Source organism: Lepus europaeus, chromosome X (assembly GCF_033115175.1).
Source record: "Lepus europaeus isolate LE1 chromosome X, mLepTim1.pri, whole genome shotgun sequence".
Classification (NCBI taxonomy): Eukaryota; Metazoa; Chordata; class Mammalia; order Lagomorpha; family Leporidae; genus Lepus; species Lepus europaeus.
Genome location: NC_084850.1, coordinates 89,514,973 through 89,539,413, shown reverse-complemented (window position 1 = coordinate 89,539,413; position 24,441 = coordinate 89,514,973). Strand labels below are relative to the sequence as shown.

General features: G+C 40.5%; 1 pseudogene; it reads left to right on the top strand.

The window, feature by feature from the left end:
* Positions 1-900: 900 nt before the first annotated feature.
* Positions 901-20,726, top strand: LOC133752741 (nucleophosmin-like; annotated as a pseudogene).
* Positions 20,727-24,441: the final 3,715 nt, after the last annotated feature.

Below are 24,441 nucleotides of genomic sequence, written 5' to 3'. Positions count from 1 at the left end.
TTAGTTTTATCCAAATACCCTCAATTATTATCTTTTTTTTTTTGATGATTTCCATCCCAACTGGTGATAGATGCTATCACATTGTGCTTTTTATTTGCATTTCTGAGATGACAGATGATATTTTTCATATACTTATTGGCCACTTTTATATCTTCTTTTTCTGTTATTTTAAAATTTCATTAACAATAATTGTATGTATATGTTGGTTGCAGTATGACATTTCAGCACATGTATACAATGTGCATTAATCAAAGCAGGGTAATCAACATTTCCCCTCTTTGACATTATTTTATGATTGGAACCTTGGAGCTCCTTTCTTCTATTTTCTCAGCATATAATAATAAGTTTTCATGAGCTATAGTCACCCCACTCTATATCAAGTATATTGAGTCACCCCACTATGAACTGAGTATAACTGTAGTACATGTGCAATCTTTTACTGTTTCCAAATTACCTTTACTTTTGCTAGCTCATTACTCAACACAATATATCATATAAGGAGACAGAGAGGACTAATTTAAATGAGGAAGGGGAGTCTCAGAGAGGCTAAGGGAGATGACCAAAATTACGCTTCCAGAAAATGTGGGGCAGTAAATGTAGAAAGGTAGCTTTTCTTATTCTGAATGCACCATTCCTCCCTTTCTATTTGGTAGGGAAGCCCCTTCAGTCTCACTAGCCTATCTAAAGCTCACAGTTTACTCTGTTACACTTCAAAGGCATTTTCAGTGGTTTTGTCTTAAGTTTCATCATTAATTATCAATACATTGGTGGAAATCAGTTGACAGATTGGAACTAGAGCTGTAACCTGCAGAAGAAAACTTGTCCAAGCACTAAGGGGGGGGGGATAAGCAGAAACCATGACTAGGAGTGAGGAGGAGTGGTAGAGAATGAAAGGTCAGCATGCTGCTACAGCAAGGGGGCCATGGAGTTATTGATTCAACAGCCATTTCCTGCTTCTTGACTCAGGGCTATGACATTATTAAAAACTTCAATTTGGTGACAAATCCCTCAGAGGCTCCCCTGGGGCTGACCACGCAGGAGTGTCAGCTTCATGACAGACTGAAATTGTATTTGTCAGTTGAAGGCAAGCTATGAAGAGTGTGTGTACTCAGAGTACATCCTACCCCATCCTTCTCCCACTACCACCACACACATAAACTCACACGCACAGTCATATGGAGAACATTCTAATATCTCTGGAAAAGATATATTTCCTGAAAAGCTGAGGACTGGAAGGAAGTTGGATGTATGACTTGGGTAAGGCCCCATGAGTGCTCCAGAGAGACAATTAGAGAACCTGATTGATGCTTGGTTCCTTAGTCCATTCCCAGGGAATCTGTCTGGTCCCCTTCAGGCCTTTGAGGTCACCTAAGGGGAGAAGGGCGAGGGCTATAGAATGAATCAGGCAGAGAAGATAATTTATGGAAAACTAAGGAGAGATAGGTAGAGCAACACAAAGGGGAGAGTAAGTAAAGGGAATGGACACAGGGTCTCAGGAGAGAAACAATTGAAAGTGGGAAGTAGAGGAGGGCAGGAAGAAGAGGAAGTGATTCAGGTTTCAGGTGAGAAAGAGTTCATATTCATGGAAGACTTATGAGTGCCTTAGCTTGACCAAAGAGTTGCTTCACAGCCATGCATCTGACAGGGCTACAGAGGCAGGTTCTCTAATGGTCTCTCTGGACCTTTCTTTACCACAGTTTTTCAATCTGTAAAATGGAGACACTAATAAGAATACTTCATGGGCTTGCTTTGATAACTAAGTCAACCAATAACTGTAAAGTACTTGGATAACTTCCTGAGACATAAAAAATGTTAGCTATGAGACTGTGGGCAAGATGGTGGAATAGGAAGGGAGCACACTGATGGTCTGGGAAGAGACAGTTTAATAACAGTGGAGATACTGCAGGTTCAAGGAAGAGCAGGGGAAGAAACAGCAGAGGAAACACTTCCGGAACTAGTGATTCACAGAGGACCTGCATGGAGAGCGTGGGAGCCCAAGTTCGGGACACCAGCGGCAGACTCAACACACCAGCGCTGGAACGCGAGGTGAGCCGAACCTCAATAGCCTGAGACACCAGCGGGCAAGCGGAAAGAGGAGACTAGAGGGAACAAGGCTTGATACTCTGTGGGGAAAAGTTCACCAGGCTAACTAGAAGAGAGAGAGAGAGAGAGAGAGAGAGAGAGAGTGACTGATACGGACACGAGTTTCTCTCTATCCGCTCACCTCTCAAAGGCGAGCAAGACAAAGAGCAGGCGCCATTTTGGACATACGTCATAAGCAGGGCGACCTCAGGTCTGCACCAGCCCTGAGCCTAGCAGAAAAACCTGACTCTGGGGGGAGGGATGAAATAACAGGAGATTAGCATCTAACTTGGCAACCCAGTGGGAGACTGCAGGAGAATTTGAGCCCACGCTGAGGGCAGCACAGATTCCCTGTGTGGTCCTTGGAAAAGAGCTTCTGATCTTTGGCTCCTATGGGTATATCATTCGCCTGCTAACTACCTCCAATTCCTTTCAGCTGTGTGGAATTACTTCCCATTTGAATCAAAAAAAAAAAGAAAGAAAGAGAGAGATTTACCACGCCTAACCTGGGAGTGTCACCTTTGGCATACCCTCAACCCCGAGGAACCAAACAGAGCTCTCAGGCCACACTCATATCAAGCCTCTAAGGCTCCATTGAAAGCAGACAGCCCACTTAATCTATACTCACAGTATACCAAGAAAAAACACCACAGTGAAGAAACCAATTATCTCCAACATGCCAAACAACAAATGCAAAAACCGAGGTAACAAGAACAAGGAAGACACTATGACGCCCCCAAATGAAAAAGACACCCCAATTCAAGATTATGAAGATGATGAGATAGAAGAAATGCAAGAAGCAGATCTCAAAAAACTGTTAAGAACATTAAGAAGTTCTCAAAAACAAATTCTTGAACTACAGAAATCCTTAATGGACAAGATAGAAAATCTCTCTCGTGAAAATGAAATATTAAGGAGGAATCAAAATGAAATGAAACAACTAGTAGAACAAAAAACTGTGATGGGGATGAGAAATCATAATGAAAGGAAGAATTCAATAGATCAAATGACAAACACATTAGAGAGCCTTAAAAACAGAATGGGTGAAGCAGAAGAGAGAATATGAGACTTAGAAGACAGAGAACAGGAAAGGAAACAGGCAAACCAAAGAAAAGAAGAAGAAATTCGAAATCTAAAAAATATTGTCGGGAATCTACAGGATACTATTAAAAAACCTAACATTCGGGTTCTAGGGGTTCCTGAAGGCATGGAGAGGGAGAAACGATTAGAAGGCATTTTTAGTGAGATACTTGCAGAGAACTTCCCGGGTCTGGAGAAGGACAGAGACATCCTAGTACAGGAAGCTCATAGAACCCCTAATAAACATGACCAAAAGAGATCCTCACCACGACACGTTGTAATCAAACTCACCACAGTGAAACATAAAGAAAAGATTCTAAAAGGTGCAAGAGAGAAACGTCAGATTACTCTCAGAGGATCTCCAATTAGACTCACAGCAGACTTCTCATCAGAAACCCTACAAGCTAGAAGGGAATGGCGAGACATAGCCCAGGTACTAAGAGAGAAAAACTGCCAGCCCAGAATATTATATCCTGCAAAGCTCTCATTTGTGAATGAAGGTGAAATAAAGACTTTTCATAGCAAACAGAAATTGAAAGAATTTGTTGCCACTCGTCCTGCCCTGCAAAAGATGCTTAAAGATGTGTTACACACAGAAACACAGAAACATGGTCACCAATATGAAAGAAGGTAAAGGAAGGAAACCTCACAGCAAAAGCTCACAGGAAGCTCAATTTCTCTTTGACATAGAATTAAACTCTGATGCTCTGTTAAAGCAATGTGTTAAAGTAATCTATTATGTTCTCTTGATGTCTGTTAAATTCTAATTGTTCAAAAACAGCTGAATTTCTATTAAGAGCTATGGGTTATTTAAATATGTGCTTATTTTCAAAGATTTGAATAATCACCTTATAACAATGATCAAATTTGGTCTATGTTATGTCATGATTTTAAGGAATCTTATTTCAAGCAGATATTTTGGATTTTGAGCCTTCTTGGCATTCTTGACAGGCATTCAAAAAATCAAAGTTTCAAACAATCTGGACTCTAAAATTTCCAGTAAATCTTGGACTTTGGTTTTTCCAGTTTGGGCCCAACTAAAAAAATCGAAGGACCTATGTCTCTCATCTTATAGAGACACCAACTAATCAGGCTATTTGGATTATATTAGAAGTACTGTCAAGATGTGACATGGTACTAAATTTTAAGTTTCTATAATGGAAAATGCTATTAATACAAAAGTTTGAGAAATAAAAAGTCTAATGATTTTGTGTTACTATTAATGAGAAAGCCCAAGAGGCCTAAAGGGTTAAATACTTGTAAAATCCTACAGGTGCTTTCAAAAATACTGTGAAGTAAGCAAGTGCCTCTTATTGGGCACTATTGATGAGTTTATAATTTTAAACATGGCGACTTAAAGTCTTTTGTCATCCACAGTTATATATGATTTGCTGCTCATAAAATTAAAGCGTTGTTGGTTCTGTGTTTAGCTGTCCTCCTATAGGTTCTAAGGACTTTTTCCAGCCACTTCTATTGTATTCAGTACTTTGGGATGGCTCTGTAAACAGATGAAGCCAATAATGTATTAACAGTACCAACTGAGAGAAAGTATAGTTAACTGAGGTTACTAAAAACAAAAAGCAATTCAAATCAATTGACAATCAAAAAAAAGAGTTAAAGATTTTAAAAGCTATTATTAAAATTGCTATATTGGTCTATTATGTTAGGTTATATGTGTGTACATATTGTATGTCCACATGGGAAAATTTTATTAAGAATTTTATTTTAATTGGCTTCTAGATAAGATTGTCCATAAATTTAAGCTGCTAAAATTAATCAAAGATACATTTTAATTCGTGTGACCTGAATCTCTTTATCATATGTTTTAAACTTGTTGGCAGAAAGAAACTAAAAACATTTTATATGGTTGTGCTTAAGTTTACTGGTTAAACAAACTACACCATGTTAGATATTTAAGAGGTATTTTCAAATACATGATTCTTAAAATTTATAGAAGGCATTGGACCTTCTGGTAAATGTTTTCTTAAGTTGTTATCTAACGGTTGAAACTGTTTGCTAAGTATTCATGTGATATTGCTATTGTCAGCAAGCGATCTAGGACTTGCTCCCTCATTTCTCTATTCTAAGCCCAACTTGTTCTTCATTTCTCTATTCTCTTCAAGGTAGGAAACTAATTCTATTATGAAGGAATCTGTAGGACGCACAATTTAATCTTTAGACCTTATAAAAGAGATGGCTAACATTTTTCTGTAATAGCATAGCCAAAATAAGAGCTTAAATAATAATCTCATAGCTAGATTCACTTCGCCATCAGCGAAGTATACAGTAAGTAGAAAAAACATCCCTTTCAGACCAAAGGGAAAGAAAGTTTCAAAGTGAGAATATAATTTTCTTCATGGGCATTGTCTACCTTAGAAAAACTACTACAGAACATGCCTGTGACTATAGACTTGTAGTTCAGGCCACTGAAGATTAGAGATGGGACTTGGGCACTCCATTGACTTGCACCCTCTGGTCTGCTTTGACAAAAACCAGGAGGGAAAGAAAGCTAGGCATCAGAAGCAATGGGTGGCAGGCCTATTAATGGCTGATCTGTACAGTGATCTGCCCTCAAGGAGAACCAATAGGCCAGTCCACTGCAGTGGCTTTCAATGTGGTAAGCCTGGGCTTCAGCAGAATTCAGCTTGTGAAGAGCCCTGGCAGCTCTGCCAAGAGTTGGATCACTGGAAATGGACCTGCCCTGGAGTCGAAGGATGCCCAGGTCAGAGCCACAGATCTCATTGGCTCTAAGCTGAAAAGCCCTTCACTCAGCCCAACTTCCAAAGTGACCACTGCAGCTGAGGGGACGGCCAAGTAGGGTCAGCAACATTGCAGGCAGAACTGTAAATTTCTTGTTAGAGATGCCCCCTGCCTTTACCTGGCCAGCTCTCCTCCCAGGCCAGCTAAGTCATGAAAGTCAACAGAGTGCCTTCCCCCAGGAGGTTCACTCCTCCCTTAGGATATACCCCATGTGAAGAGATAGGTCTGGGCCTCTTTACTTACAAGGCCTAAAGCCCAACAGATTATTATCAAGCCCCTTCTGTCAGGTTCTATTTGCCTCTCAATCAGAAAACTTAATTGTAGCTTAGACAGCACCTTTCTTAGCTCCTCTAATAATGACTCTGTCCTTTGTTTCTAGACCCTGTCTAGTGCACTTGGGCCTCATTCCTTCTTAATCATAACCTCTACTCTACCTCCAATGGCTCTACTCCCAACCTGTGTGTACTGATGGTCCTCTTCCCCACTTAATGCTGTATAATTGTTCAGACCTGGTTAATGCCACTCTTAGGATCATTGGTTACTATCCTCACCCTGTCCTTTATGACCTTGTCTAAATATGATCAGAGTCGGTGAACTTGGAAGGCTTCCATAGCCTTGGCAACTCATGACAAGAGCCTAGGGTGGTTACTGGCACCATAAACTAGAGTGTCAATTTGTTGGGTCAACAACAGGAGTCACTGTGCACTTGCTCCTCATGTGGGATCGCTGTCCTTAATGTGCTGTACATTGTGATTTAATGCTATAACTAGTACTCCAACAGTATGTTTCACTTTGTGTTTCTATGTGGGTGCAAACTGTTGAAATCTTTACTTAATATATACTGAATTGATCTTCTGTATATAAAGAGCATTGAAAATCAATCTTTATGTGAATGGAAGTGGAGAGGGAGCGGGAGAGAGGAGGGTTGCAGGTGGGAGGGAAGTTATGGGAGGGGGAAGCCATTATAATCCATAAGCTGTACATTGGAAATTTATATTCATTAAATAAAAAATAAATAAATAAATAAATAAAAATTTAAAAAAGAAATATTGCATTGTACCCCTTAAAATGCGCAACTATTACATGCTAATAAAAAAATTAAAGTATTTGAATAGAAGGAAAGAAAGAAAATATTTTGAAACTATACAGAGGTGGCATTTGTGCAACACTGAAAAATTTACTAAGTTTCATGGAATTTTATACTTTAAAAATGTTAAATTGTATGATATGTGAATTTTACTTCAGTAAAAATAAATGCAAGAAAAAAAAAAACTTCTGTTTTTCTTTGATGCTGCATTACAGCAGCGAGAACTAAGACAGGAATTTCCTATGACCTTCTATTACTCCGTTAAGAAATGAAATAACTTCTCACAAAGGGTTAGTTTGTGGATAATTGAAGTGCTCCAAATCCTTTTTTTCATTTTTAATGAAGTATGTAATACTTTATAACTTAACAAGTATTTATTAAACATTGCTGGCAGATGTATAAAATACTACATACACTTTAAGAAACAGCTGTGGCGCAGTGGGTTAATGCCCTGGCTTGAAGCACCAGCATCCCATATGGGTGCCGGTTCTAGTCCTGGCTGCTGCTCTTCTGATCCAGCTCTCTGCTATGGCCTGGGATAGCAGTAGAAGATGGCCCAAGTGCTTGGGCCCCTGCACCCACATTGGAGACGTGGAAGAAGCTTCTGGCTCCTGGCTTCAGATTGGCGCAGCTCCGGCAATTGCAGCCATCAAGGGAGTGAACCATCCAACAGGAGACCTCTCTCTCTCTCTGCCTCTCCTCTCTCTTTGTGTAACCCTGACTTCAAATAAATAAATAAATATTTAAAATAAGAAAAAAATGTTAGCTATGGGGTGGTCATTTGGACTAGTAGTGGCCTCCAGTTCAAATGCCTACATCCCATATGGTTCCTGTTCCAGTTCCAGCTCCCAAACTTCCTGCTACTCTATCCTAGAAGGCAGCAGGTGATGGCTCAAGTAGGTGAGGGCCCTTCACTTATGGGGAAACCTGGATTGAGTCTACAGATCCTAGTTTTGGCCCCAGCCCAGACCCCATTGTTGCAGACATTTGGGTAATGATCAAGCAGATGGGAATACCCTCTCCCTCTCTTTCTCATTATCTCCCTCTCCCTCTCTCCTCCCTCATCCATCTCTCTTTCTCCCTCCCTTTCTCTCTCTCTCTTTTTCTCTCTCTCTTTCTCCCCATCTGCATCTCAAATAAATAGAATTAAACATTTATTTTAAATATTAGCTGTGTTTTTTAAAGGTTTATTTATTTTTCAAGTCAGAGTCACAGAGAGAGAGGAACAGCGAGAGGTCTTCTATCTGCTGGTTCACTCCTCATCTGGCCGCAATGGCCAGAACTGGGCTAGGCTGAAACCAGGAGCCAGGGAGCTTTATCCAGGTTTCACACATGCATGGCAGGGTCCCAAGCACTTGGGCCATCTTCCACTGTTTCCCAGGCCATTAGCAGGGAACTAGATCATAAGTGGAGCAGCTGGAAGAAGAACCAGTGCTCATGTAGAATGCTGGCTTTTCAGGAGGCAACATTACCCACTATACCACAATGCTAACCCTAAATGTTAGGTGTTTTTATTTTTCAGATGAGAAAACTAAAGCACAGAGGCGTTAAGTAATGCTCACTAAGTTTTACACTGATTTAGTTACAGAAGCTAGATTTAAACCAGGTAGCTTCTCACTCCACCTGAGTAGAGCCACACTCTACTCAGTATCCTATGCTACTTCTCAATGTTGGAAATTGCATATGTGTATTCATTCTTTCACAGCTTGTAGGAAGTAAAAATGGGCTCTACCAAGATTTCTCTCCCTTCTTTCTCCATGAACCAATGGCAAAAATCCTTCCCAAGTGGACAAGCCATTTTATTAATGCTGGTTTATCTAAGTTCCTCTTTTAAAAATCTTGACCCTTCTATTTAGTCATGCAATAATTTTAGTTATGTCTTGAGTTTCCTACAAAATTAGTCCAATGACAATGAGAATTTAAGACAACCTTTTCCTCAAATCACCACCTGCAGGATCTAGGAGGCTGGTCATAAGCTAAGGATCTCTGACCTTTTCTGTAACATGACAGTCCTTTACCTGTTCCTTGTATTCCTGAAATAATTTCTAAATCAATTTTCCTGCCTTCATTCACCTTCCAATCATCAATTTTCCCCTACTCAACTGCCAAGCAGAACTTTCTGTGGTACAGATACCCCCACATGTCACTCTTCCTCTAAAAACTCTTCCATGGTTTTCAATTATTTCTGTGGTATTCAAGAACCTACATGATCTAGTCCTTGACTGCCTCATATTCTACCTCCTTTTACTTCCATAACACTTATCAAGCTCTATTGTCAGCAATGAGTGATTATTACTGGGAGGAGAGACAGGAGATGGTAAAAGGTCATGTTTCCACAGTGCAGTTAGAGTTCCTCAAGGACAATAATTATACCATGTTTATAATTGTATAACATATATAATTTAATCTCTATATCCCTGATGACTAGAACAAAACCTAGTATGTGGTAGAATTCAGTTAATGTAGAATGAATGGGTAAGAATAAAATATCTAAAAGGAATAGATAAAAATGACTATGAAATTTCCTTTTAATGAGCAACGGGAAATCCCCTGGATTCACTGTGATGAGAGGTATGCATAAGGTATGCACAAGATCTTGCTGAGTTTTGTCAAGTTGGACATAAAAAATAAGGCAAATGTTCCTTACACTGAAGGACAAGATTGAACAGTAGTATAGCAAAAGTGCTATGCACCACTGATGGAGTGATAAAAAAAACTGTGGGGCAATCAAAACTCTTACTTTCATAAGAAGTTACAGTCTGTACCAGAATGCTGCAGGAGTTTTAACACCTGCCAAAACATAGTAGGATTTGCAGAACCATTCGGATGCCCTGACAAGTTCAGACAAGATTAAAGTGACTGGTCAGAAAATTTCACTTTCGTGCTATTAGAAAATAAAGATTATATCAAGCAATTATTTTTTAAAATGAATATAGAAACATCTTTATTTATCTTGAACATTAGCTAGTTACATGAATATGTGGAGAGAAAGCAAATTCTTCTTAACAGTATATGATTGAGAAAATTACAATGTGCAAAATATTACTGCTTGAAGGGCAATAGTGTAATTAGCACAACATAAGAATATGTTTCAAAAACTTTACTAGTACTTCCATCTTTCTCATAAATATTTTTGGGAGTTTTTGTTAATGTTATTTGGCAAACTTAATTTCAAATAAATAATTGAAAGATCCCAACGTAGATTATCAAAACTGTATCAGATTAATTGTGTGTATTCTTAATTTTCTTTTTCTTTTTTTTTTTTTTTTTTGACAGGCAGAGTGGATAGTGAGAGAGAGAGACAGAGAGAAAGGTCTTCCATTTTGCTGTTGGTTCACCCTCCAATGGCCGCTGCGGCCGGTGCATCATGCTGATCCGAAGCCAGGAGCCAGGTGCTTCTCCTGGTCTCCCATGCGGGTGCAGGGCCCAAACACTTGGGCCATCCTCCACTACCTTCCTGGGCCATAGCAGAGAGCTGGCCTGGAAGAGGGGCAGCTGGGATAGAATCCAGCGCCCCAACCGGGACTAGAACCCGGTGTGCCAGCTCCACAAGGCGGAGGATTAGCCTGTTAAGCCACGGCGCCAGCCATGTATTCTTAATTTTCAATAGTTTCTAACTCAACTCAGAATTACCAGTTTTAGTCTCAAAACGCTCAAGTGAGAATTCACATGTGAGAGCCTTTTATTGCTCCTGAACAGTGTGAATAGGCAGCCAGGATAGATGTTTCTGTAGACCTGCTGTTCCCCATATGCTTCTTTGCTAGGATCAAATTCCTGTTGTGGGGATTATCATCTGTTGCCAAGATATCACCAATGAGTTGATGATTCTAATCAACCCCAAATACCATCCATTTACAAAATCATCTGTATCAGTAAAATTGGCCAGAAAAAAAAATTCTGAAGCACTATTTAAAGAAAAAACAAGTCCAAATGCAGTGTGTAAATTCCTTTAAAAAGTAGTTGATTTTTTTTAACTTTTATTTAATAAATATGAATTTCCAAAGTACAGCTTTTGGATTACAGTGGCTTCCCCCCACCCATAACTTCCCTCCCACCTGCAACCCTCCCCTTTCCCACTCCCTCTCCCATTCCATTCACATCAAGATTCATTTTCAATTATCTTTATATACAGAGGATCAATTTAGTATATATCAAGTAAAGATTTCAACAGTTTGCACCCACACAGAAACATAAAGTGTAAAATACTGTTTGAGTACTAGTTTTGGCATTAATTCACATTGTATAACACATTAAGAACAGAGATCCCGGTCAGTGCCGCGGCTCAATAGGCTAATCCTCTGCCTGTGGTGCTCGCACACCGGGTTCTAGACCCGATCGGGGCACTGGATTCTGTCCCGGCCGCTCCTCTTCCTGTCCAGCTCTCTGCTGTGACCCGGGAATTCAGTGGAGGATGGCCCAAGTGCTTGGGCCTTGCACCCGCATGGGAGCCCAGGAGAAGCACCTGGCTCCTGGCTTTGGATCAGCACGGTGCGTAGGCTGCAGCGCGCTGGCTGCAGTGGCCACTGGGGGTGAACCAATGGAAAAGGAAGACCTTTCTCTCTGTCTCTCTCTCTCTCACTGTCCACTCTGCCTGTCAAAAAATAAATAAGTAAAATAAATAATTAAAAAACCCAGAGATCCTAAATGGGGAGTAAGTGCACAGTGACTCCTGTTGTTGACTTAACAATTGACACTCTTATTTATGATGTAATCACCCAAGGCTCTTTTCATGAGTTGCCAAGGCTATGGAAGCCCTTTGAGTTCTCCAACTCTAATCTTATTTAGACAAGGTCATAGTCAAAGTGGAAGTTCTCTCCTCCCTTCAGAGAAAGGTACCTCTTTCTTTGATGGCATATTCTTTCCACTAGGATCTCACTTTAAGAGATCTTTCATTTAGGATTTTTTTTTTGCCAGAATGTCTTGGCTTTCCATGCCTAAAATACTCTCATGGGCTCTTGAGCCAGATCCGAATGCCTTAAAGGGCTGATTCTGAGGCCAGAGTGTCAAGCAATTATTAATACCTGATAACTAGAAGGAAGATGCTGAATTGTATCAAGGTATGTACATTTCTTTAAATTCTGCTTTCACCTTTATATTAGGATTTACTACATGCAATTTTTATGCCCAGAGGTTCAAAGAAAAATACCTATTTTTTATAAGTGACAGAGCTAACCTAGTATATCCTATCTTTGTCTAACTATAAAACATTTCCAGGAGAAAATTTTGGGGAAATGCAGGTTTTGTTCAGTGATAACAAATCTTTTCAAGTGTGCTTGCTTTGTAACTCTAACTGTAGACAAAAATTCTTAAGGGAGAGAAATAGGATCTGCATATCCCTATCACTTGGCAGAGTACATGCCATGGATTAAATGAATTAATTAGTGTGTTTTACAAAGAGTATACTCAGTTGTTGGGATGAAACAGTTCTTTCAAACTCGTTTATCCAGTGCAAGAATTTTTGAAAAATAACTTTGTAACATATATTTTACCATTTTTATATTGCTGTCCAGTTTAATACAAGGATATTGTAATAGCTGACTATGTCAACTTGACTGAGTTAGGGATCTCAGAGAGTGGGTAAAATATTCTTTCTTCAGGTGTGTAAGTGAGAATATTTCCAAAAGACATTAACATTTCAATCATTAAAGAAGTTATGCCTTCACCAATATGGTCTTGCACCATCCAATCATCTGAGGGCCCCAGATAGAACAAATAAGTGGGGGCATCCCTATTCTCCTAACTTCTGACATTGGAGCTCCTGGTTCTTGGGCCTTCAGACTCCAGAACTTATACCAGCACTTCACTCTCCATTCATACCTTCACCTTTGAAGTGAATTATACCACCAGCTTTCCTGGGTTTCCAGGTTACAGATACCAAATCTGATATTTCTTGGCCTCCACCATAACTTAAACCAATTCCCATAACAAACCTACTCTTTTTAAAGATTTTATTTGTTTGAGAGATAGAGTTACAGACAGTGAGAGGGAAAGACAGTGAGAAAGATCTTCCATCTGTTGGTTCACTCTCCAAATGGCAGCAATGGCCAGAGCTGGGCCGATCTGAAGCCTGGAGCCAGGAGTTTTTTCCAGGTCTTCCACGAGAGTGCAGGGCCCCAAGGACTTGGGCCATCCTCTACTGCTTTCCCAGGCCATAGCAGAGAGCTGGATAGGAAGTGGAGCAGCTGGGACTAGAACCGGCACCCATATGGGATGCCGGCACTACAAGCAAAGAATTAACTAGTGCTCCACAGTGCCGGCCCCCAAACCTACACTTAAATATCTATAAATATCCTATTGATTCTTCGGAGAACCCTGACTAATGCAGATGTTTCTTCTCACCAATTTCATTATGCCTAAAATGCAGGGGCTATATGCAGGCTATAAAGGATTGTTCTGGACTTAGAACTCCTTCCCTTATCTTCATCCCTTTCATTGCTTCTATGCTTCTACACTTAACAAAATCTTTCAACAAGAATTGTCCCTATTTCATCTATGTAGCAATATATAACACGCAAAATAATGCCACTCCAATTCAGAAAAATATTATGAGTGGGAGATTCCTAAAAAATCAAATAGTGCACCTTTCTACATATTACTAATGCTAATAACACACACATTGCCTGGGGCACTGAAAGGGAAAGTAACTAGAACTGAAGTCTCTGACAAATAGCTCTATGCTTTTTCATAGCACTCCATGTTGTCTTTCTTTTTGAGTAGTTGTTTTCTGATTGTTTTATGTCTACCAACTTTGTCCAGATCAGTTTCCTTGCTGTAATTGATGGGTAAGGAAAATCTTGAGTATTGTGGCATCAGGCCTATGAAATCCAGTTTCCATGGCCGGTGCCATGGCACACTTGGTTAATCCTCTGCCTGTGACGCCAGCATCCCATATGGGCGCCAGTTCTAGTCCCGGCTGCTCCTCTTCCAGTCCAGCTCTCTGCTGTGGCCCGGGAAGGCAGTGGAGGATGGACCAGGTCCTTGGGCCTTGAACCCGCATGGGAGACCAGGAGGAAGCACCTGGCTCCTGGCTTCGGATCGGTGCAGCGCGCCGGCCATAGTGGCCATTTGAAGGGGTGAACCAACAGAAGGAAGACCTTTCTCTCTGTCTCTCTCTCTCTGTCTAACTCTGCCTGTCAAAAAAAAAAAAATCTAGTTTCCATACAACAAAGCAGAAAATCTTCATTTTAGTAATACTGAGGAAACCTCAAGTAACGATCAAGATTCAGTCAGGTCTAATATTAGTAAACTTGAACTCAAAAACAAACTGAGCCATCACCACAGGGAAGAAGAAATGTGCAGGAGAGAGTGAGAATCATTAGACTCACACAGGCCCACTGTGATCAGAGTCCTGTGAATAAGGCATTGGCCAGATAGAGAGTAATATAAAAGTACTCAGATAACCAGAATTTTTTCTGTACCACGGGCTAATAGAAAATATATTGCAGAAGTTCACTGAACTGATTTTATGAACCATTTAGTCTGTCATTAATGAAAAGTGATTCAAATATAATCAACAGGATTTCTTTGGCCTGGCAGAAGCCTGGCTAGTGAGTTGGTTACCTTTCTTTGACAGTTTGTTACAAATTGAGTGGCTAGTTTATGGACCTTGGAAAATATTTGAGAAACTTGCAGGACCAAAAGAGCCCAGAAAGTCATTACTTTAGCCTAGAAAGCAGCATTGAAGGACACCCAAAAAAAATTGAACATTGGATGAAAGAAAGGTTAAATGATACAAGTGGCCTTTGTTTACAAAAGAATCAGTTCTCACTTAGGAAGAATGGCTAGCTCGAGAAAAAATAAGGTTAAGTTATGATAATGATGGTTCAGAAAGGTCCAAATATGATGGACGTTTACATAAAGGCTCCAGATCCATGAAAACCACAGAAATCACATTATAGATATGATGTATACAATGTGTGTAGAAATTGTCTGTTCGATTTTATTTCTGCTTTATGTCATTTGATCCCCCTACCAAGTTCGAGGAAATTGACAAGCAATTTTCCAGATAAAGAAATGAAGCCTCTGAGAATTTAGGGTAATTTCTCAAAGTCATACTTTTAATGAAAGTTAGAACTTGAACCCTATGTATTCTAATACTGTAAGTCATACTTCCAGTGATGGACAGGTAGGAACAACAGAGGAAATGATACAGTCAGCAGGAATGGAACTAAGGGCTTCTTTCTTGCATCTTGACTTTGGGAACTCAGAAGATAAGTTTGTAGTATTGAAAGCAATGTCGACAGAAGAGTTGCAAATATTAATGCGTTCCTTAACCCACATGAATCATTTACTTTGTCAACTATCCATTGTGAAATTCTAATCTTTTATTTATTTGAGAGGTAGAGTCACAGACAGTGAGAGGGAGAGACAGAGAATGGTCTTCCATCTGCTGGTTCACTCACCAAATGGTCACAATGGCTGGAGCTGCACTGATCCGAAGCCAGGAGCCAGGAGCTTCTTCCCAGTCTCCCATGTGGATGCAGGGGCCCAAGCACATTGGCCATCTTCTACTGGTTTCCCAGGCCATAGCAGAGAGCTGAATTGGAAGAGGAGCAGCAGGGACTCGAACTAGCACTCATATAGGATGCAGGTGCTGCACCACAGTGCCAGCCCCATGAAATTCTAACATTGCTTTGACTATTTCCCATGCTTCAGTACAGATGGTACCTTCCGCCACCAATCTGGTTTAGAAAATGAAAACCAAATTACCAGGTAAACTTCTTCTGCTCTTTGTCACAGAATATGCTCTTAAGCTAAAGAAAATGATTTACTATTATTTTAAGGAATTCTCTGCAAGCACAATCTCTACATGACTATTGTCTGCATAGCAAAATGTATTTAATTCATACCTCATTCATTTGGTCTGAGTAATCTTTCCTTTTTTTTTTCTTTTGGACAGGCAGAGTTAGACACTGAGAGAGAGAGAGACAGAGAAAGGTCTTCCTTCCGTTGGTTCACCCCCAAAATGGCCGCTGCAGCCGACGCACTGCACTGATCGGAAGCCAGGAGCCAGGTGCTTCCTCCTATTCCTCCTAGTCTCCCAGGCAGGTGCAGGGCCCAAGCACCTGGGCCATCCTCCACTGCACTCCCAGGCCACAGCAGAGAGCTGGACTGGAAGAGGAGCAACCGGGACAGAGCCTGGCGCCCCAACCGGGACTAGAACCTGGGGTACTGGTGCCCGCAGGCGGAGGATTAGCCAAGTGAGCCGTGGTGCCGGCCAATCTTTCTTTTTAAGACTTATAAAGAGATGGAGAAAGAGAGAGGGAGAGGGAGAGGGAGAGGGAGAGGGAGAGGGAGAGGGAGAGGGAGAGGGAGAGGGAGAGGGAGAGGGAGAGGGAGAGAGAGAGAGAGAGAGAGAGAGAGAATCTTCCTTCTACTGGTTTATCTCCCAAAATGGCAACAATGGCAGAGGGTGGGCCAGGCTGAAACCCATTCGGATTTTCCACGTGAGTAGAAAGGGCCCAAGTACCTAATCCATCTTCTTCTGCATTCCAAGGTGCATTATCAGGGATTTGGATCAGAAGTTTAACGGCTAGGTCTCGAACCTGTACTTATATGAGATGCCGGCATTGCAGGCAGGGCTTAACCAGCTGTGTCACACTGCTGGTTCACAGCCTGAGTGATAATTCACATTACAGCAAATATTTTTGCTCATCTTGTATTAAAGTGGTTGCTATGGGAAGTGATAGTACAGACCAGATTTTAGGGAGATAATTGGGATATTAAAGAGAATCTTTTTCAAGCTTTTTTGGAAGGACTTAGTTAAAAATGATTGGTATACTTATTAAAACCCATTCTTATGTAGTCATTTAGGAAGATTCCTTAATCAGCTTTTTGCAGCAATTTTTAAGATAGGGGAAAGAGTAATAAAGCAGGCATTTTTGTCAGCATGCTGTAATTCAGACTACACCAAGTTATACTCATGTGTATTGCACAATATCTTATTCAAAATTTATATACTGCTTATTGAATGGATTTGAGTGAATTAGAAGTGCATTAGACATATCAGAAATATTTGGTTCCTCACAAGTATTCCTGGCCTACCATACAATCATCATAAGTGTGGAGGAGTCTTTTAGTGTGGCCTACCATACAATCATCATAAGTGTGGAGGAGTCTTCTAGTGTCTTTAACAAGACGAATGAAACCCCTCTCCATTTCCTGTGCTCTATAGCTCCTTGTACAAATGACTCATAGTTATTTCATGCTTTCAGGTTGTATATACAGAGGAGAAAACTTGAAACAGGAACCCTTAGCCTAGGGTCTATCCACACATCACCTCTTGCCTGGTCTTTCTAGCAATCTGGGTTCTCTTTATTTTAAATTCCATAGCTCTTTGGCTTGGCTAATCTAACATTCCCTTGTTAATGTCTTCATTTTCTTCTCAGGCTCCTATAGTTACCTCTCAATAGGAAGAGAGAGTTCTATTATTCATGTTTTGATTATCCCTTACTCTTTTATTTATTTATTTTTAAAGATTTATTTATTTACTTGAAAGGCAGAGAGGGAAGGAGGGAGGGAGGGAGAGAGAGAGAGAGAGAGTGTGTGTGTGTTCCGATTTGCTGATTCACTTCCCAAATGGCTGCAACTGCCAGGCTGATCAGAAACCAGGAGCCAGGAGCTTCATCCAGGTCTCCCAAGTAGGTACAGGAGCCTAAGCATCTTGACCAATTCTACTGCTTTCCTGGCCATTAGCAGGGAGCTGGATTGGAAGTGGAGCAGCCAGGACTCAAACTGGTGCCCATGTCATGGCTGTAGGCGGCAGCTTTATGCTCTATGCCACAGCACCAGCACCCCTCCCCCATTCCTTTTGCTTTTGATTTTGCTTTTGCTTTTGCACTGCAGCCTGAAGTTCCTCAGGGCACACAGTCTTCCAACCCCAAAGCCATTTGTTTCTTATCCACCAGAGATAGCAAAATATTTCATCAGGGAGCTTGGTAGCCTTTACAACATTCTCCTAGACATCCATTGGATTACACAAAAGATATTCTACCCAGAGGCTCTGGTAATAAAAGACAATTCCTCCATTCTTCAGTATTTTGATCTGAATACACTTGGATAGAGTACAGTTGTTTTGTTTTGTTTGTTTTCTGTTTTGCAGAGAAAAAATTGTTGGCAATTTTTGCAGGGCTAGGTTAACACATAGATCTTTACATATGCTGAAGGGTGCAATATTGAAGCAGAAGTAGTATATTAAGATCAGGGAGTATGAGGAGACTGAATTAGGGAATTTGGAGGATATGTATCAGACTGAAATACTAGAATTATGATTAAGAAAGAGGACTAGAAGTTCTCGTCCTATCAAGTATAGCAGAGTGTTTGTTCAGCTATTTGTGTATGACAGTATGCTATGTGTTGTGGGGAAACAGAGATGAAAGAGACCCAGATCCAATCCTCAAGCCATCTTTCCCCTCTCAGTCTATGAAAGTTTCCACGTTTATTCTAAGTTAAAGCTCATTAAATAAATCTTGTGAAGCAGAAATGATCACCCTCATAGGATAGGTAAATGGAGGTTCAGAGAACTTAAGTAACTATTGTTAGATCATACAGCGAATCTGTGTCCACACCAAAATGTGACTCCCTAGAGTATTAAGACATTGTCCCTGTGGTACAAATGCTACTGAATTAACAAAGGGTGAACAGATATTTTTTCCTTCTCACTTTAAGACTCCTGAATCTAACACCAATCTCCAGGCTCAAGCGCTTCCTCACTTCAAAGATTTTCTTACTGACTTCCTTCAAAGTTGGTTCTCTACCTTATCCCCTGTGACTCCCTCCTGTGGACTAAAATGAAATTTCCTTGAGTACTCAGACCACAACCCCGGAGGAAGAAGGTACTAATCAGGGTTGGCCCTGCCCTGACTCTGAGATGCAGTTGGTCAGTGCTTGGATCTCTAGTCTCTCTTCTAGATCCAGAGTCTTGTTAACAAAATTGCATTGAATGGTACTGTCCTCTGCTCATACTCAAATATCTATGTTCCGCTTTCATCTGTTGTCTGTCCTTTCCACCCCTCTGCTCACCAAATTCTTAAATTAAATTGTTTTTACTTAACATGCATGAGGCAGCTTCCAATGCTTCATTCTCTCAGGCTTAGAAAATGAAGAAAAGTACCTTTCATCCCTTCTTTCCTCCCATTGGATTTGAAAGGACAACTAGATAGGCTCTACTCTCCTTACAGAGAGATACCCAGTAATAACTGCATGGCACCAATTTCATTAATATGCCAAACTTGTTACTTCTTCAGATAGTCTTCTCTTAGCTTCTGATGAAGGAAAGTATGTGCAGATGTTCAAATTTATGTGTTCACTTTCATAATGAAAACAAAGATGTGAGCATGGAAGTTTAAGGACATTTATTTACCATCTATATGTCCATGTGAACATCAAACACAAATAAACAATGCTAAGGATCCACTTCAAGCAACAAGACAATGCCATTGACCTTTTGGAATCAGTTTGAAATTGATGAAGTGTCACTGATGTGGTTCCATCCTATGTGGCTGTCCTTTGCAGCAGTGGGTGTCCCATCTCCGTCCGCCTTCTCTCCCACCTAGGTTCGTCCCTCCACCCCACGGAAGACTCGATGGACATGAACCCCCTGAGGCCCCAGAATTATTTTTCTGGTTGTGAACTAAAGGCCGACAAAGATTATCACTTTAAAGTGGACAATGATGAAAATGAGCACTAGATATCTTTAAGAACTGTCAGTTTAGGCACTGGTGCAAAGGATGAACCTGCACAATGTGGAAGCAGCAGCAATGAATTAGGAAGTTGGTCCAATTAAAGTAACACTGGCAATGTTGAAAATGTCCGTACAGCCAATGATTTCCCTTGGGGGCTTTAAAATAACACCACCTGTGGTCTTGAGGTTGAAATGTGGTTCAGGGCCTATGCATATTAGCAGAGAGCATTTAGTAGCTATGGGGGAAGATGCACAGTCACAAGGCAAATAGGAGGATGTGAAGCAGCAGTGTACCACAGCAAAAAGTAAAGTTTGCAGCTTGATGACGACAAGATGATGAAGAAGATGATGACACATGGGGCTGGCGCTGTGGCGCAGCGGGTTAACAACCTGGCCTGAAGCGCCGGCATCCCATATGAGCACTGGTTCGAGACCCGGCTGCTCCACTTCCAATCCAGCTCTCTGCTATGGCCTGGGAAAGCAGTAGAAAATGGCCCAAGTCCTTGGGCCCCTGCACCCACATGGGAGACATGCAAAAAGTTCCTGGCTCCTGGCTTTGGATCGACGCAGCTGTTGCGATCTGGGGAGTGAACCGGCAGATGGAAGACCTATCTCTCTCTGTCTCTCCTCTCTCTGTGTAACTCTGACTGTCAAATAAATAAATCTTTGAAAAAAAAAAGTTGATGTCACTGGTGATTTTGATGATGAGGAAACTGAAGAAAAGGCTCCAGTGAAGAAATCTATATGAGATACCCCATCCAAAAATGCACGAAAATAAAATCAGCTTGGCAAAGATTCAAAACCACCAACACCAAGATCAAAGGGTCAAGAATCTTTCAAAAACCAGGAAAAAAATCTCCTAAAACACCAAAAGGTCCTGTAGAAGACATTGAAGCAAAAATGCAAGCAAGTATAGAAAAAGGTGGCTCTCTTCCCAAAGTGGAACCTAAATTCACCAGTTAAGTGAAGAATTGCTTCCACATGACTGACCAGAAGGCTATTCAAAATCTTTGGCAGCAGAAGAAATCCCTTTAAGAAAGTAGTTTATACAATTTGTAAATATTTTCTGTCTTATTTTGTTCCTGTAACAGTTGTTATCTGGCTATCCTTTTTATATTGCAGAGTGAGAACTTTCCCTACCATGTTTGATAAATGTTGTACAGGTTTCATTGCCCAGCATGTGTTGTCCAAAATACTCATTTAGTTTTTAAATATGGAATTCCACCCTTTGCTTGCTTTTAAGTATGTATGAATGTTATGACAGGGCATAGTAGTAGTGATTGTCACACGTGGAAATTGTGAGGAGACAAACATACTTGTGAAATAAACTCAGTATTTTAATAAAGTGAAAGAAAAAGAAATTGATGAGGTGTCATATTGAGGATGCATTTTTCATTCTATCTTGAGGATACCCAAATAAGTCTTGAGAGTTTACTATGTTACTACTTCCTGAGTCAATAATGAAATTGAGGCTCTCTCTGAAGTATTGAGTCAGTACTGAAATTAAGCCCTCATTTTGGAGGGATCTCATACTCTTTCTCTTTTTCCTTATCTCACCTTTACATTAATAAATTTATACATATCCAAAATCTTAGACATTATCTCCTTGGTGCTACACAATTGGGAGAAGCCATTTGAAAAAGAATAGGAATTGAAGGTTTGAGAATAATGGATAGGATATGTTTGAGACAGAGATAGAGTAAAGAAAATGAATCCACAGAAATAAAGAAGAAAAGTAAAATAAAGTGGGAGAGAAAGAGAACATCACGATGACCAATCTATCTCATTTTGTCTGAGACTTTCTCAATTTTAGCATGGAAAGTCTCATGTCCCAGGAAATTCTTCAGTCCTGGGAAAAACAGAACAGTTAGTCACTCCAGGGAATACCAAAATGGCAAGAAACTATAGGATTTCTGAGAATAATAGCCACACCACCGTAGTCCCCAACACATAGTTGGTACTCAATAATCAACAGTCAAATATATATCCATTGCTTTGGGTAAAAATCTAAATTTTGTACTTGCCATTCAAAAGGAATAAATTTTCTGTTCTTCCTTTCATTCTTACTTGTATCTAGTGTAATTTCACCACTTTACTCTCCTTGTAATTCACTTTCCTTCTTACATAGTTACCCTACTTCTCATACTTGCTCTGCCTGCCTCTTCTTTCTCTACACCAACCTTTAAACCATTCCTAGTCTCCAAGAGTTGTATTGGATCCCATTTTCTCTATAGTACTGTTCTGTTTCCATTTGACACTCATATATTTCTCCCCTCTCTGAATGTCTATAGTCCAACCAGTCTGAACTACTCATCCAGCTCTTATTCATTTGCTACCTAGTATTATCAGTTCACTGCTTCAGTAGTGCAGGCCTTAAAATCCCAATAAAGAGAATGAAGTAAACAGGTGCTGCTGCTACTTGTCCTCACCAGCAAGTCCAACATGGTCTTGCTCAGAGTTGGGTAAGCAGCAGATACTCAATTAAATCTTTCAGGTGGGGTGAGAGTTTGACCTAGTGGTTAAGATAATGCATTCAGATCTCCATGTTCCATGTCATAGTGCCTGGGTTTGATGCCAACATCCAGTTCCTGACTACAGTTTCCTGCTAAAGCAGACCCTGAGAAGCAGTGATGATGGTTTAAATAATTGGGTTCTTGTCATCCATGTGGGTCACATGAATTGAGTTTCTGGTTACCAGCTGAGACCTTGGCCCAGCCCTGGCTATTCTGAGCATTTAAAAAATGAACCAGTTGTTAAATTGGAAATTACATAGAAAATTAATCAATTTTTTTAAAAAAAATCATGTAGGATCTCTGTCATTAATGTGCTGTACACTGTTATTTAATGCTATAACTAGTACTCCAACAGCATTTTTTTCACTTTGTGTTGCTATGTGAGGGCAAACTGTTGAAATCTTTATATATACTAAACTGATCTTCTGTATATAAAGAGAATTGAAAATGAATCTTGATGTGAATGGAAGGGAAGAGCGAGTGGGAAAGGGGAGGGTTGTGGGTGGGAGGGAAATTTTGGGGGGGGGGAAGCCATTGTAATCCATAAGCTGTACTTTGGAAATTTATATTCATTAAATAAAAGATTAAATTTAAAAAAATGAACCAATACATATGGGAGAATTCTCTCTCTTTCTCTCTCTTAATTTTTTTTTTTGACAGAGTGGACAGTGAGAGAGAGATAGAGAGAAAGGTCTTCCTTTGCAATTGGTTCACCCTTCAATGGCCGCCACGGCTGGCGCGCTGCAGCCGGTGCAGCACTCTGATCCGAAGCCAGGAGCCAGGTGCTTCTCCTGGTCTCCCATGCGGGTGCAAGGCCCAAGCACTTGGGCCATCCTCCACTGCACTCCCGAGCTACAGCAGAGAGCTGGCCTGCAAGAGGGGCAACCGGGACAGAATCCGGCGCCCCGACCAGGACTAGAACCCAGTGTGCCGGCGCCGCAGGCAGAGGATTAGCCTATTGAGGCGCGGCGCCGGCCTCTTAATTTTTTTTTTTAATAAATCAGAAAAATTCGCTGGAAATAGAGACTAGATGATGACTTCTTCTTGGTCCTCATCAGAAAGTTCTCCCTGGCCCTTCCCAAACCTTTGCAGAGTTTTCAGGTATTTTGGTTATCCTGTGGATAGAACTGGTTTGGAATGGTTTCGTGCTCCCTGACTTCACAAAGGGATTACTGACACCACAGAAGGGCTTAGAGCTAAGCCAACAGTCTATCTCTAAGAGATAGATGGGCAACAGGAGAACTCAGAGATCTATGGATTCTAGTCACCATCATGAGAAGTCACCAGCCTTCCTTTCTCTCCATCTTCCATATCTAGAGACCAAAAACTGACACCCCAGGTCACCAACGGTGATCTCAGGTTCTCTCTGTTGTATTTCTTCCTCTTCAGGCAGGTCCATACATATCTGGGACAATTCTTTATGTGTATCATAGGTATTCAGTGACTTGATTTTGTGGTTAGGTGGAAGAATTTGATTAAATATTTGTCTTTCCAATGTCATCCTGTCCCCTAACCCTACCCCAATACCTAATCCAGCAAGAAAGAGCATCTTTCTGGATTTATATACCTAAGTCTAGTCATTCTTCAAATTAAGCCTCATTTTTCTGCCTAATTCTAATCTTATCCCTTTGCTAAGACTACCTAAATTCTTTGTTCTTTAAATGCTATGCTTAAATACCATCTCCTCTCAGAAGTTTTCTCTGGTTTCTTTAGTCTACTGACTAAACCTACACTGAACATTATACTTTAATACCTTAATATATCCAATTAACCATCTGTGAGGCATTTTAATATGATAGTTTATCTATTAGCCCTTGGGGTAAATAAAATAGGGTTAAAGTTTAAGTTTTTAAATAAATTGCTTTATCAATTTATTTCTCCACATCTTTAAGTTTCTTGAAATCGGGGGCTAAACCACATATAACTGTCTACCTCTATATGACACAAAGTTGTCACGACTTGATACTCATCTCTGCAATCTTGGAAAGTTCCCAGGAATTGTTCAGTACATACACGCTATTAAGTGGTCCTTAAATTCACACAGCCCAGAATGAATAAGCTCTTAACCATCCTAAGCTATGAACATTTCTATTAGCTCTCAGAAGAATGTGGCATTTAAACCATTATTCCAAGTTTTTAAGGAGTCATCTAATCAGTCTCCAAAGCTTCTTGTGCCTACTTGCCCAGAATCACTTTAGTCCTTCACCATTTTCTACCCCCTCTGTCACTGCCCAAAA